Genomic DNA, 12,804 nt, shown 5'->3' with positions numbered 1-12,804 from the left:
TCATTTAGGGCCCAATTCCCAAAGGTAACCTTAGACCTGAAATTTAATATTGGATCTGAAGTAAGTTTATGCCTAAAATATAATTTTAGATTTAAAGTCTAACTTTAGTCTTAAAGTCTAGGGGGACGATTCAAAAAAGTAATCTAAGCCAAAAGTCCGATTTTACTACTTTTGGTATTCACAGAAGTCACTTACAACTTTTGGTATTTACAAAAGTCACTTACAACTCGTATCTTTATGTCCACACTCAGGCCAGAATTTCTGCACTCAGGGCAGAAATTCTGCTCCCGGGCCAGAAATCCCACATCCGGGCCAGAATTTCCACACTCTGGGCGGGGAATGTCCGCTTCCGGGCAGGATGATAATTTTCTTCAATACTAAACACCTGTGAAAGTACCTTCCATCCCCTACAATGCTCCAGCTGAAACACTGCAGCCAAACAGCCAATCCCAGCCCCACAGCACATATAAAATCAGAACGGACACACACAAATCTTCCAACATGTCGCTGAATGTGTTTGTTGCTCTGCCCCTTGCCAAGCGGCAAGATGACTTGAGGAGGAGGAGGAGGAGAGTAGAGAAGATATTCGGACAAATGATCAACCTATTTGGGATGTCCAGCCAAGATGTCAGGGCCAGATACCGCTTGCCACAGAAGTCATCTTGGAGATGGTATATGAGTGGGAGTAGGAACTTGACTCTGTGGCCTGCTGCTCCCATGCCATTCCAGTATATCTCAAGATACTTTTTGATCTCCATTTCTTTGCTACAGGGTCATTCCAAAGGGTCTCCAGTGTTCTTGTGGGCATCTCTCAGGCAAGTCAGTGGCGGTGCATCAATTCAAGAGCCCACCTCCACATACGAATGCCCCATACACTGGACAGGAGACAAAGGGCAGCTAGGGATTTCTATCTCATTTTCTGCTTCCCACGTGTGTTGGGTGCAATTGATGTACCCATGTGGCTCTTCAGCCACCCGCCACATTGCTCACATCTTCTGCAACAGACACTGATGGCATTCCATCAATGTGCAGGCTGTTTGTGATGCCAGTAGGAGATTTGTTGATGTGCATGCAGTGTTTCCAGGCAGTACCCATGAAAGCTTTGTATTCCACATGTCACCTCTTGCCCGGCGGATGGCTGTGGTCGAATTTGGCAACAAGTGGCTACTGGGTAAGTACCAAGCACTAAAAATGAGGGATATGTGTAAATGAAATGTATGAATGCCACCTTACATTAACAACCATTGTATAGTAAGAATCATCAAGACACAAAAATGGCCTCAAATGACACTACATGTACCAAAGTATACATCATGTTCTGTTCAAATTTAAGAGGGAAATGTAATTTATTGCCCTATCTTTCCTCCTCAGGTGATGCTGGATATGCACTCCCCCCTCAACTACTCACACCATACAGAAGTGCAACCACTGTACCTCAGCGTAGCTACAATAGAGCACAGATTCAAACCTGAGCCATCATAAAGCGTACTTTTGTTTTTTAAGTCAAGATTCAGATGTCTTGACCTTACAAGGGATGTACTCCCCCAAAGTCGTGTGCAAGATCATATTAGCCAGTTGTGTTTTGCACAACATAGCTTTAAGTCATGGCTTACATATACCTTTTGTAGCTCGGCTAGCTCTGAATCCGGGCAACCGGGCATTTGCACATAACAGAGGTCAGGGTATGTAAGTCCGTGATCAGCTGGTTGCCATTTTTTTCACATGAGCAACCTGTTGTGTTATGGACCAAATGTGGTTTACAGTCTGTTGTCAATTATGCAAATTAGATAATTACAACTCTGTTCATAATTTCCATCCTGAGATTCATTGCAAGCCACACTAACTGTATGTAAACCACAGCTGTTGACTCATGTTGGGGGCCCATCAGTTGTGGGGGAGTCAAATCTGTAGGGGGCAAAAACTTAACAATGCGATAGTTAGGCCCATTTTGTGATTCAGACACCCACTCTCAAAAGGTCCAGGAACGACTCTCAGAACAAATACATGTAATCCTTTTAGTCAGTGGATTCCTTAGGGACATCAACGACACTGATTGCTGACATCGGCACATGACCTGATGCACGGTCAATCTTTTGACTGCTGTCACACTCGACTGAGATCTATTTTTAAAAGATAATGCTATGAAAAGGCAGTTTGATATAGTTACAGGCCTCTTTAACTGAAAACTTTCAACTTGATATCTGATCTCAAAATATTCCCAACAAATTTGCTTCCCTTGCCTGTACCTCTCGCCCTACCACAGACATCATTAAATATCTAGGTTAGGACAAACATGAAAATGCACTAAAAGCTGGGTAAAGAACTCTTTTTTAAAATGTTGACTATGCCCCAAAGGCTGATAATACATTACTGTTCACTGATCGTAGCCTGCTCTTATTTAGAAAATACTTCTTTATATTTATTTCCAATGTAGTCCTATAAATTCACGTTTTGTTCCTTTATGTATTTGAGTTGTCAGACAACTTTGTCACCTATTTAGCTATTAGGGGCCAGATGTATCAAGCCTTTTTCCCGTTCGCAAATGGCCGCTTCTCAGATTCGGCCCGTTTGTGAACAGTAAAAAGCCTTTTGGGATGTATCATCCCAAAAGGCCATCGCAAACTAGGGAATCGCAAACTTTGCGATTCCCTAATTTGCAAATGCATATAAGGAATCGCAAATTGCGATTCCTTAAATGCAATTCTGGAAGCACCCAAGTTGTGCGATTTTGCCTTCGGAAATCGCAAATTACCACCAACTTCAAGCTGGTGGTAATTAGCGATTTCCTAGGAAAATGCACTTTTTGCATTTTTCAAAGGCGCACATACATGACAGTAGGGCATGTATGTGTGTCCCATGTGCACACATGCATATTTCATGGGTTCAACAGGGTCTCCTTTTGGCACCCTTGAAATTGCACTCGCCATTTGCGAGTATCTATTAGGTACTCGCAAATTCAGAATGTCTTCCCATTCATTCCAAAGGGTCTTTAGGCCATAATTGCGAATCGCAATTTGCAATTCGAAATTAAGGAATATGTAGGAATCGCAATAATTATTGCGAAACCTACATACATTGCATTTTGCGAGTCCTTAACAGCGAATCGGTAAAATTCGCTATTAGGGACTCGCAAACTGCAATGATGATACATCAGCCCCTTAGCCCTTTATAAAATGTACCGTAATCATTCTTTATACAGCAACCTTTTAACCCCCTTGAACAATCAGATAGTGCTAACCATTTGTGTACTCCCAGAACAATCTTCTCGGCAGGGGGGAAACATTGTCAAAGATTAAGCTTTTCAAAAGTCAACTAATATCGCTCCTTTTGGAGATAACATGAATACAAGCTAATACATACAAAGCAAATAGGTAAATCTATTCATCTGAACAAAGTAGGGAAAGGTCAAAGTCTGTGCTAAACACGCACCTTCCCCACATTAGAGTAAATGTCCTCCAGACAACACACTGCATGCCAGAAAATACATCATGCCAAGAAGAGCTTTCAATAATGAGCAAAAAACAAAATCACCAGTCAATCATGTGAGAGACAAAGTGTGTAAAATTATAGCATTTTTAGTTCATGTTGCTTGTAAAGCTTGTACAAGTAGCACTTACTCCACTAAACACATTAAATGGCTTACTATACCATAAAAACATAACAAGTAATAGTGAGAATTAAGACCAGGTACTGTAATGACCACTGCACAAACAACAGCCAACTAGCATGTATGTGATTGAATAAGATAGACTGTGTGACAAGTAGGCCGCCATCGAATATATCATATTCCCTATAATGCAAACACCACCATCCTTTGCCAAAATTAAATTAGAGACCTGGTGCAATAAGGTTCCTTATTTTAAATTAGGAAAGACAGTTGTAGGCTTTTGGATGTATTTTCATTCTACAGTAATTTTGCTATTGTTAAATCTAAAACACTGTAGTTGAGGAAGCCAAAACCAACTAGTGTTTAATGTAAAATAGAGGGTGCCAAGCAAACGGTTCAAGGACAATTATCATTTCAGCTGATCAGGGCTATCGCTAGAAAGGGTCTGTTAAAGCATAAGAGGTACATAGAGTTTAAGACCAGTATATAGGCACTTGTTCTCAATACAGGTCAATAGAACTTACAGGTCAGAAACATGTTACTTTCAGCAAAAACCGAATAAATGAGCAGGTGTCAGGATCTTCTCCCTGAGTAAGCGCAGAACATCCTAGAGAAGAAGATATTATTCATAAATACAGTACTAGGATCATTAGCCGTCTAAAATCCTGCTTCCATTTGCCATGCTCGAAAGCAAAGTTACACTTCTTGAAAACGTGCAAAGTAACAACCTTGAGTTACATGGTTTTGTGCCTACTTAAACCATAAAAAATAGCAAGCATATTAAAGGGTACTTAAAGCTCGTAAAACGACATCCACATTTGATTCAATAACACTGGTATATTCTTGATTATATGCATAAACATTAATACTGTAAAGCACAAGAGTGTACATGCATGATACAACCAAGATTTTGGATGTCTCGCTATACCATGATTGCTGGCGAAGTGGGGGCTATACTAGCTATTAATTGCCTGCTCTCTTGTTATTGGGGCTACCTAAATGTGAGGGTCTGTAGCAAGATAGCTGGCCTGAAACCAGCTGGTGTGGCCGACAGGTGTGACCTTTAAGGCTATTAGAACATTGGTCAAGTCAGGAATGTTATTGGCAGAGTCTTATGAGAGCCCCCCTGCACATTAGAATCTGCTGACCCCACATCTGTGCACATTGTGTATGTACATTACTCGTGGCCCCTGCTGCCACTGAAGTTCAAAGCAACACATCAAGCACCTTACCCCAACAGCCACGAAGACCCTGATGCATTGGAATACTGAGCCACCTAGAAGCTTGGAACGCACTTGGAGAGGTACCATAGCTTACATTACACAAAGATATTTGCTCATAGCACTAGATGCGCACAGCACACTCTGTGTGTGTCCAAGCTGCCAAAATATTTCAGTGCCTAGAATAGGACCACTAATGAGCCTCACTCAATCCGCTTACAAACTGCTGTACTTTCTAAACAGCACCACTGGAGCCAAAACCCTTCTTTCCCAGGCTGCTGGTAAGGTGGTAGAAAGCTATGACGGCACCATTTATGGCAGCCAGGGCCGGTCCTAGGACTTTTGGGGCCCTGGGCGAAAGGGAAGATGTGAGGCCCCTCTAATTTGGGACATCCAGTGCCGGCGTTGGTGCTGGTGGCCGTCGGTGCGACAATGTTAGTTGGTCGCTTCGCCAATGAGCTCCTTCGCTATGAATTCCCTCACTACCACCCTGTAACAGTGTTCCTCAAGTTATGGTATGTACATTTATTCTATGCAGATTTATTAAGCAGATAGCTGCCTGGGGGCTTCCCAGTGCTGCGTGAGTGGATCACTGTGTACACTAGCGGGATTCTGAGGTGGTACATGTCTAGAGCAAGTGGGGGTAAAGCAATGTTTTAAGGATTTTTTTTAATCGGGTCTTGTTCATTTAGTTTCTGAGCTCAGTGGGCATAGCATTCCAAAGCATAGGGGTCAAATGCGAGAAGGACCTTTAGCCATCAATCATTGGAGGATGTTAAGGTACTGCTAGGAGTGTAAGGTATCAAAAGAGCCACTATCGAGGAGGGTCCATTATAGTTGATTCCCCTATGCGCCAAGTAAAGTGCCATGAATTCTACCCTTTCCTCCACTTGAAGCCAGTGCAAGCCGCGTTACTTTATTTATTTATTTATTTATTTACTGACATTTATAGAGCGCGAACGAATACCCGTAGGCGTCTCGGCGCTAGACTACAACAATGTCCCTCCCCAATGATTAAAGGCTCATGCAGATTGATATGCCATGTTATTGATTGAATAGCCACGTCTTCAGACCTTTTCGAAACTGCAGGAGTGAAGGACTGGTTTTTATGTGTTGTGGCAGAGTATTCCAGAGCTTAGGAGCCGCGACTAAAAAGCGGCGATCACCCCAGGAGACTGTTCTGGAACGTGGGACCACTAGTTGATTAAGGGATGTAGATTGAAGCTGTCTAACCGGGTTATAAGGAATAAGCTGGTCTTTGAGAAAGCGAGGTCCTTGGTCCCGCAGTATTTTATAAACTGTACACAGAGATTTAAACTTAATCCTGTTTTGGATGGAAGTTCTCAAGGTATCTGAGATGGGAGCGAATTTAGGTGTTCTGGACAACAGGCGTGCTGCCGCGTTCTGTATAGTCTGCAACTTTTTTGTGACTCGTGCTTGTGCATTAAGAAAGAGTCCATTACAATAGTCTAAGGATGTTAAAACCAAAGAAGTAACCAGGGTCTTGGCGGCCGCATCTGGCAGAAAAGGAGTGATTTTTCTTATCATTCTGAGTTTATAGTGGGCAGAGGCCGCTACCTTATTTGCATGTGCCATGAAGTTGAGCTGGTCGTCGAAGGTTACTCCCAGGTTCCTGACCTTAGAAGTAGGACATGGAGGGGTACCGGAAGCTGGGGGCCACCAGGTTGCAGACCAGGCCGGGGAGAGGGTTCCAAAAATGACCACCTCCGTTTTATCGGAATTGAGCTTCAGGCAGTTGCCTGCCATCCACTCACCAATGGCGGTCATTCCATTTTGAAAACGCTCTGCCACCTCCTGCCCATCACCCTTGATGGCCAACACCAATTGCGTGTCATCTGCGTATGAGGTTAGGCTCATCCCATATGCTTTGATGACAGTAGCAAGGTCCGACACATAGATGTTAAATAGTGTCGGACTTAGGGATGAGCCTTGAGGAACCCCACACGGTAGCGACAGTTTGGCAGATTGGTATGGTCCCAGTGTGACCGCCTGTGTTCTGTTGGCCAGGAAGGAGGCTAGCAGATCTCTCGCAGTAAGCTGAACACCCATCCTTCCGACACGGTCGACCAAGATCTTATGGTCGACCGTGTCGAAGGCTGCTGAGAGATCCAGGAGTACCAAAAGTGCTGTTCCTCCTTGGTCACGGATGATTCTGATATCGTCCGCTGCTTTGATAAGGGCGGTTTCCGTACCATGGTACGTACGGAAACCGAACTGAGTATCATCAAGCAGATTGTTTCTTTCAATATGTTCAGATAACTGCTGGTTCATGGCCTTTTCCGTCACTTTAGCTAATAGAGGGAGACTTGCTATAGGCCGGTAATTTTTCAATTCCTCTTTAACAGCCGCACGGCCAATGCTTGTTATTTGTTACCCTTGTTTTTACTTCACTTTCTCCTCTCATATTAGCTCTCAGTCACTTTCTTTTCTTCATCAGTTTTCTCCTTCTCGCGTTTCTTCCATCAGTTCCCCTATTAGTTTTCTCCCTTCACATTTTCCTCTCGCTCAACCTTCCCCAAATATCTTTCTCTTCTCACACCCTCTTCTCCCTTAATCTCAATATCCGTCCTCACTTCCCCTTATTAGCCTTTCCCCCTTTTCTTTGCCTAATTGCCCTCTCTTTCTAGCACTCTTTCTCCCAAGTTCATCCACATGATTACTTTTCTGGACTTTCTCTTCTCACTTCCTCCTTGCTGGCTTTCTCCAACATCTCTGTCCATCACATTCCCCTCTTCTCTTCCTCAAGATGCCCTGACCTGGACACACTTTCTCTTCTCCTTACGTCATCCTCCTCTCGCTCATGCTACCCTCCATCCATCACTTGCTCACTCACAGTGGTGCAGTGATTCTTCGATGGGCCATAACGAAAGCTAAGAAAAGTGTTCCCCGCCCCATGGTTGGGTAGTTAAAGACGACCATAAATAATGTGCAGTGTGTCCTTCACGCACTCGGTCCTGGTGCCACCGCCCAAACATTTACTTAGTTGTCCATTTACATTTACCCTCTCCTTTCAGTGTGCACCCCGTCATCTTCACAACCTCCTCAGCTTCTCTTCCTTATATTTGCTAAATGCTCAACTTCTCTTCTACCCTATTATATCTTGTGCTGTTACCCACTTTTTCCTGTTTCCCTTGGTATTTTTCCTTTGCTTCACATCCACATATGTACTTTTCTCCTACTCTGTCACCTACCGTAATTACCCTCTCTCAGGCTTTCCCGTGCTTACATTCCCTTTTCAGCAAAATTCTCATGCCACTTTGCGTGCATTCCTCCCTCGCTACAGAGCCGGCGGTGATGTTGTTAATATGATGAATGGTGTAATTTGCGCTGTTGGCCACATTCTCCGGGGCCCGCCTCCCCACTGTAAAACGAAAGCCCTCCACACAGTGGCGAGATTACGGACCATAACCCTCGACACGAGAATTTGTATTACCATCTCTGAGCGAGTCCGTTATTGTTGGCACATGCCACCCCTCTGTTCTAGCACAAAGGTCTATCTACTTCAGACCTGGCAACTAAAATGGTGTCACTGCATGATGTGCTGTTCCAGTCCAGGTTTTTTCTTTGATTTCTGGGGCTTGTTGTCTTACTTTATAATGGCATAAACACAACTACAAGTACCAGAAATCAAAATAAAAACTTGGGCCGTAGTAGCACATCTTGCATGGACCAGGGACATTTGACAGGTAGCCCCTTAGTGACATACAACCAACCTCCAAGCCAGCCTGTTCTCACCTGACACTATTATATATTTAAATTTTACTGTGTGTTAGAAAAAAATGACATCCTATAGCCTTTCCTTTTACATCAGCACGATTGTCACATAGATCAATTTGTAAATTCCCCTCAGTTTGCACTCAAAGAAAAGAAAACAATCTCTATGTTAAAAGAATAGGCAGCAATTTGTCAGAACACATCCTCTGACATTTGATGCCTGTCTTTGAAATTTACAGGCATCTTTATTGCTCATTCACCTTCCAAACTGCAGCATTTTAAAGTTGGGGGTACTGCAGCTGCACCCCCCCCACACTCCTACTTCCAGCACCTATATCCTTCTTTATCTCCTATTTTGCATGAACCTTATTTCTTTACACTTTTCCTTGTCTCCACCTGGTCTAAGCACACTGTTTCCCCAAAGTCAGTGTGTTGCTCCTATTACTTCTCTCAACTATCCCCTTTGCTTTCCTCTCTCAGCCTCCCTCCAACATCTTGTCTCTTCATCACCTTTGTCCTCTTAACACATATTGTCTCAGGTTTGAAGTCTTCCCATTTCCCCTCCATTGCTATATGTTATCTTTACACTTTCACTCCGCACGCTCCCATCCACTTATCTCCTAAAGCGCAGGGTACAGCACAGACCCAGATGTCATCACACACAACAAATGTGACAACATAAAATCAATATTTCAAAAGCATCTTCACTGCTCCTTTACCTTTGGAACAACAGCAGGGTTATTTAGAACTCTGCTGTGTTACATGGACTGTGGCAGTAAAGTCAGGCATGACTCACAGTTCCAGAACGTGAGGATATTTGCAGTTTTATATTATGTGAACTCAGCTCTAAGGCATTAGAGAGCTTTATATGATCACCAGTTACCTTACAAAAGGATATTTTCATTTTTTGGGCATGTGGAAATAGTGATATGCCCAGAATCACAGGATATTCAGCAGACGCTGGGACTCTAACCTAGTTCCTCAGTTCTATTAAGCTACTCGATGCGCACAAAGCCCTGGGGAAAGTGTTTAGTCCCATGGGCTTCAGAGCCATACTTTAGTGCAACAAAGTTCCATGGGGCGGGGAGCCCTACCCTCGGTGTCACCGTTCTGAATAATGACTGTATGTCACAGGGGAGGGGGCCCCACGCTTGGGCCTAGAGCTCTGATCCACAGCACAAGAGAGGGGCCTCTCCTACCCGGGCCTCTTTGCGCTGGATAAGGGATGTGAGGCCAAGAGAAGGGGGCCCCACACTTGGGCCATGATCCAAAGCATGGAAGCACAGGGCTTAGAAGAGGTGTGTGGCTTTGACTATAAACTTGCTCAGCCACAGCTTCTCCCTCTTCTACTTTGCCGCCTCTCCTCACCTATTACAGTTCAGCCGATCCTGAAAACAAAAGGGCCATTTGTTGCGTGGAAATGCAAATGGCACCTTTTCAACAGAGCACAGCCCCGCCCTTGACCTGCTCACATACAATAGTCTTCCCTGCTGTCCCAAGACCCCCGGCCATTCTTTCCATCCCCCCATGCCCGTAATCCCAGGGTTGACACCACGCCTTTGGCACCTCATTAGCTACAGGTAATTGCAGTGATCGGAGGGGAGGGGGCCCCGGAGGAGCAGGTGGCCTGACTTTAATGAAGTCTTTCACGTGGAAGCGAGGCCCCATGTTTTTGAGCTGAGCGCGAGGCCCTGGGCAGCTGCCCATACTGCCCATGCCTAGCGCCGGCCCTGATGGCAGCAGCTGTCACTGATTAGATATGTGAGGCTGCCACGAGGACAGTACACGTCCTCACATGGGCTGACTTTACAGGCAGTTTTCTTCCACCAACTGCAGAGCACAAGGGCCCAAAGAGTCAGGGTTAGAAGGAACTGTGGGGCATATTACCAACGTTAAGCGATATTTATCGCTAACGATGCTAAGCATCGTCAGAAATTATCGCAGATAAACCTTGCTATTATCAAGGTTTATCGCAAATGCGATAAAAAACGGCCGCAATGCATGAATATCGCTGAAAAGTCAGCGATATTCATGCATTACCGAGCTAATGCTCTTAGCCATGTTATCCACCTCCCATTGGATAACATTGCTAAGAACTGCTCAGGGCAGGTGTTAGTTTTTGGAGATATTCGCGCTTAGCGCGAATATCTCCAAAAGTTGGTAATAGGAGATAGCGATGTTAGCGACTGTTTCCAGTCGCTAACATCTTGGCACGCCCACTTTGCATGTCATTAGTGATAAATATCACTGACATGCATAGTGGGGCCCAAGATGGTCGCTATCTCCTACTAGCTGTCGCTAACTGGTGTTAGCGACAGCTAGGTAATAGGGAGATCATTTTATCTCCGCTTTCTTGGCTTTTAAAGCCAAAAAAGCGGAGATAAACCCCCTTGATAATATGCCCCTGTGTTCAGTGTGCCTTCTCCAGTCTATGAGGCTCTCACTGTCACAAATATGCAACACGAATATCAATAGTGACAGCCAGCTTCAATATACTAAAAGTAGTTAGGTAAACAAACCCATTTTTTTTGACAGGGAAGCAAATACAGCCAGTCGTATGTAGACATACCACAACCTCGCAAATACACTAGTTCCGATTAATTACCTACAGTATTATTTTCAAGGCACTAAAGGGAGAGAAAAATAACAGTCACCATTATGTTACTTAACGTCTACGTTTAAACCACTAGTTGCTCCAGCTATTAACTGAACGTGATGAAAAGAATAATTGACTTAGGGGCATATTATCATGGACAGGCGATACATTATCGCCGCTTTTATCGGCAGGAAACTGCCGATAAAGCGGCGATAATGGCCTTGATAATATGCTCTATGAATTCCAATCGAAGCCCATGTTAGATAACATGGGCTTCGATTAGAATTCATAGAGCATATTATCAAGGCCATTATCGCCGCTTTATCAGCAGTTTCCTGCCGATAAAAGCGGCGATAATGTATCGCCTGTCCTTGATAATATGCCCCTTAGTTTTAGCAAATTAGGTTTACCTTGAAATCATGCAAACTCAGCTCATTTCTTGCAAACGTTTTCGGGTTGGGTTTACAACATATGTATGTTTTTGGCAGGTTGGAGGAGTCACACGCACAGGAGCCCTCCAATACAAGCATTATGAAACTGATCGACTGAAGCCACACTTTTCTCAAATTAATACTTGAAAGAATGATGGGCCTCTCTTGTCTAAATTATGTTCATGTCATCTTCTCTAATTAAGCATGCATTCGGTTACCATCACGGGAAAATCGTTGCTTGCCTGTTGAAAGTGAAAAATGACATCTTAGTGAAAAAACATTTCTTAGACTTTCCAATCCGTGTTGCTCCTGACAGTGGTGCTTTGCCCTCTGAAATGCAATTTAAGTAGCGATGATGGAATTTTCGGTGAAGCCATTTCTTTCGACACTAGATTGCTGCAGCTCATTGCTATTTTGACTGGTGATAGCCGCACCACCCTGTGGTGATACATTGCTCAATTACGATAGAAATATGTGACATCCCCACGAGTAATACTGCTCACGCCAATAACTAATTTTGGGAGGATTCCCATCAATACTGAAACGAACGCCTTGTATCTCTTCACCAGCAGCCTTGTCACGATACCGTAAGATTCAATTATATTTGATTGACAGGATGTGAATGCCCTTCACAAGGTCTCACTTATTCCCTAACCTGCTTTTTTGTGCTGCATAATGACTAACAACCGAGTCACAATTCGAGGCTAAATCCATTTCCACAGCAACAGCATCAAACGTATCTGAACCCGATTCCGCTTTTTATGCGTTTAAAAATAAATAACAAATATTCGCATGCTGTTTAAAACATTGTGACTCAAATATATTGTCATGCGACACGTCCTTCAGCATTCATCACGTTTACCGCCGAGTAAAAAAGCAAAGGAACGTGTCCTCGAATCCCCTGAGAGTGCCTTGGGAAAGCAACCTGAATGTCAAAGCTAGAAGGGCTGCTGTTAATAAATATGTGGTGATGTGGCGAGTGAAAAGCGATGAACGTGTGACATCACATGAAAACATCCTGCATTTGTTAATAGGACGACTAGGGTCGTTTTGTGTCTGCATTTCTCACTGATAACACCCCACAGATATGTTCTTTCTTGTTTTGCCAGTGCGCGGTCTCTGTGTTTTCCATTGTTATATTTCTATCTATCCAAATAATGTACTTCTCTTGGAAAATATGCTTTCTTTACTTCCCTCACTTCGAATTTGTCAAAA

Source organism: Lissotriton helveticus, chromosome 4_1, assembly GCF_964261635.1.
Source record: "Lissotriton helveticus chromosome 4_1, aLisHel1.1, whole genome shotgun sequence".
Taxonomy (NCBI): domain Eukaryota; kingdom Metazoa; phylum Chordata; class Amphibia; order Caudata; family Salamandridae; genus Lissotriton; species Lissotriton helveticus.
The sequence above is the reverse complement of the archived record's forward strand: the minus strand, read 5'-3'. Positions refer to the sequence as shown.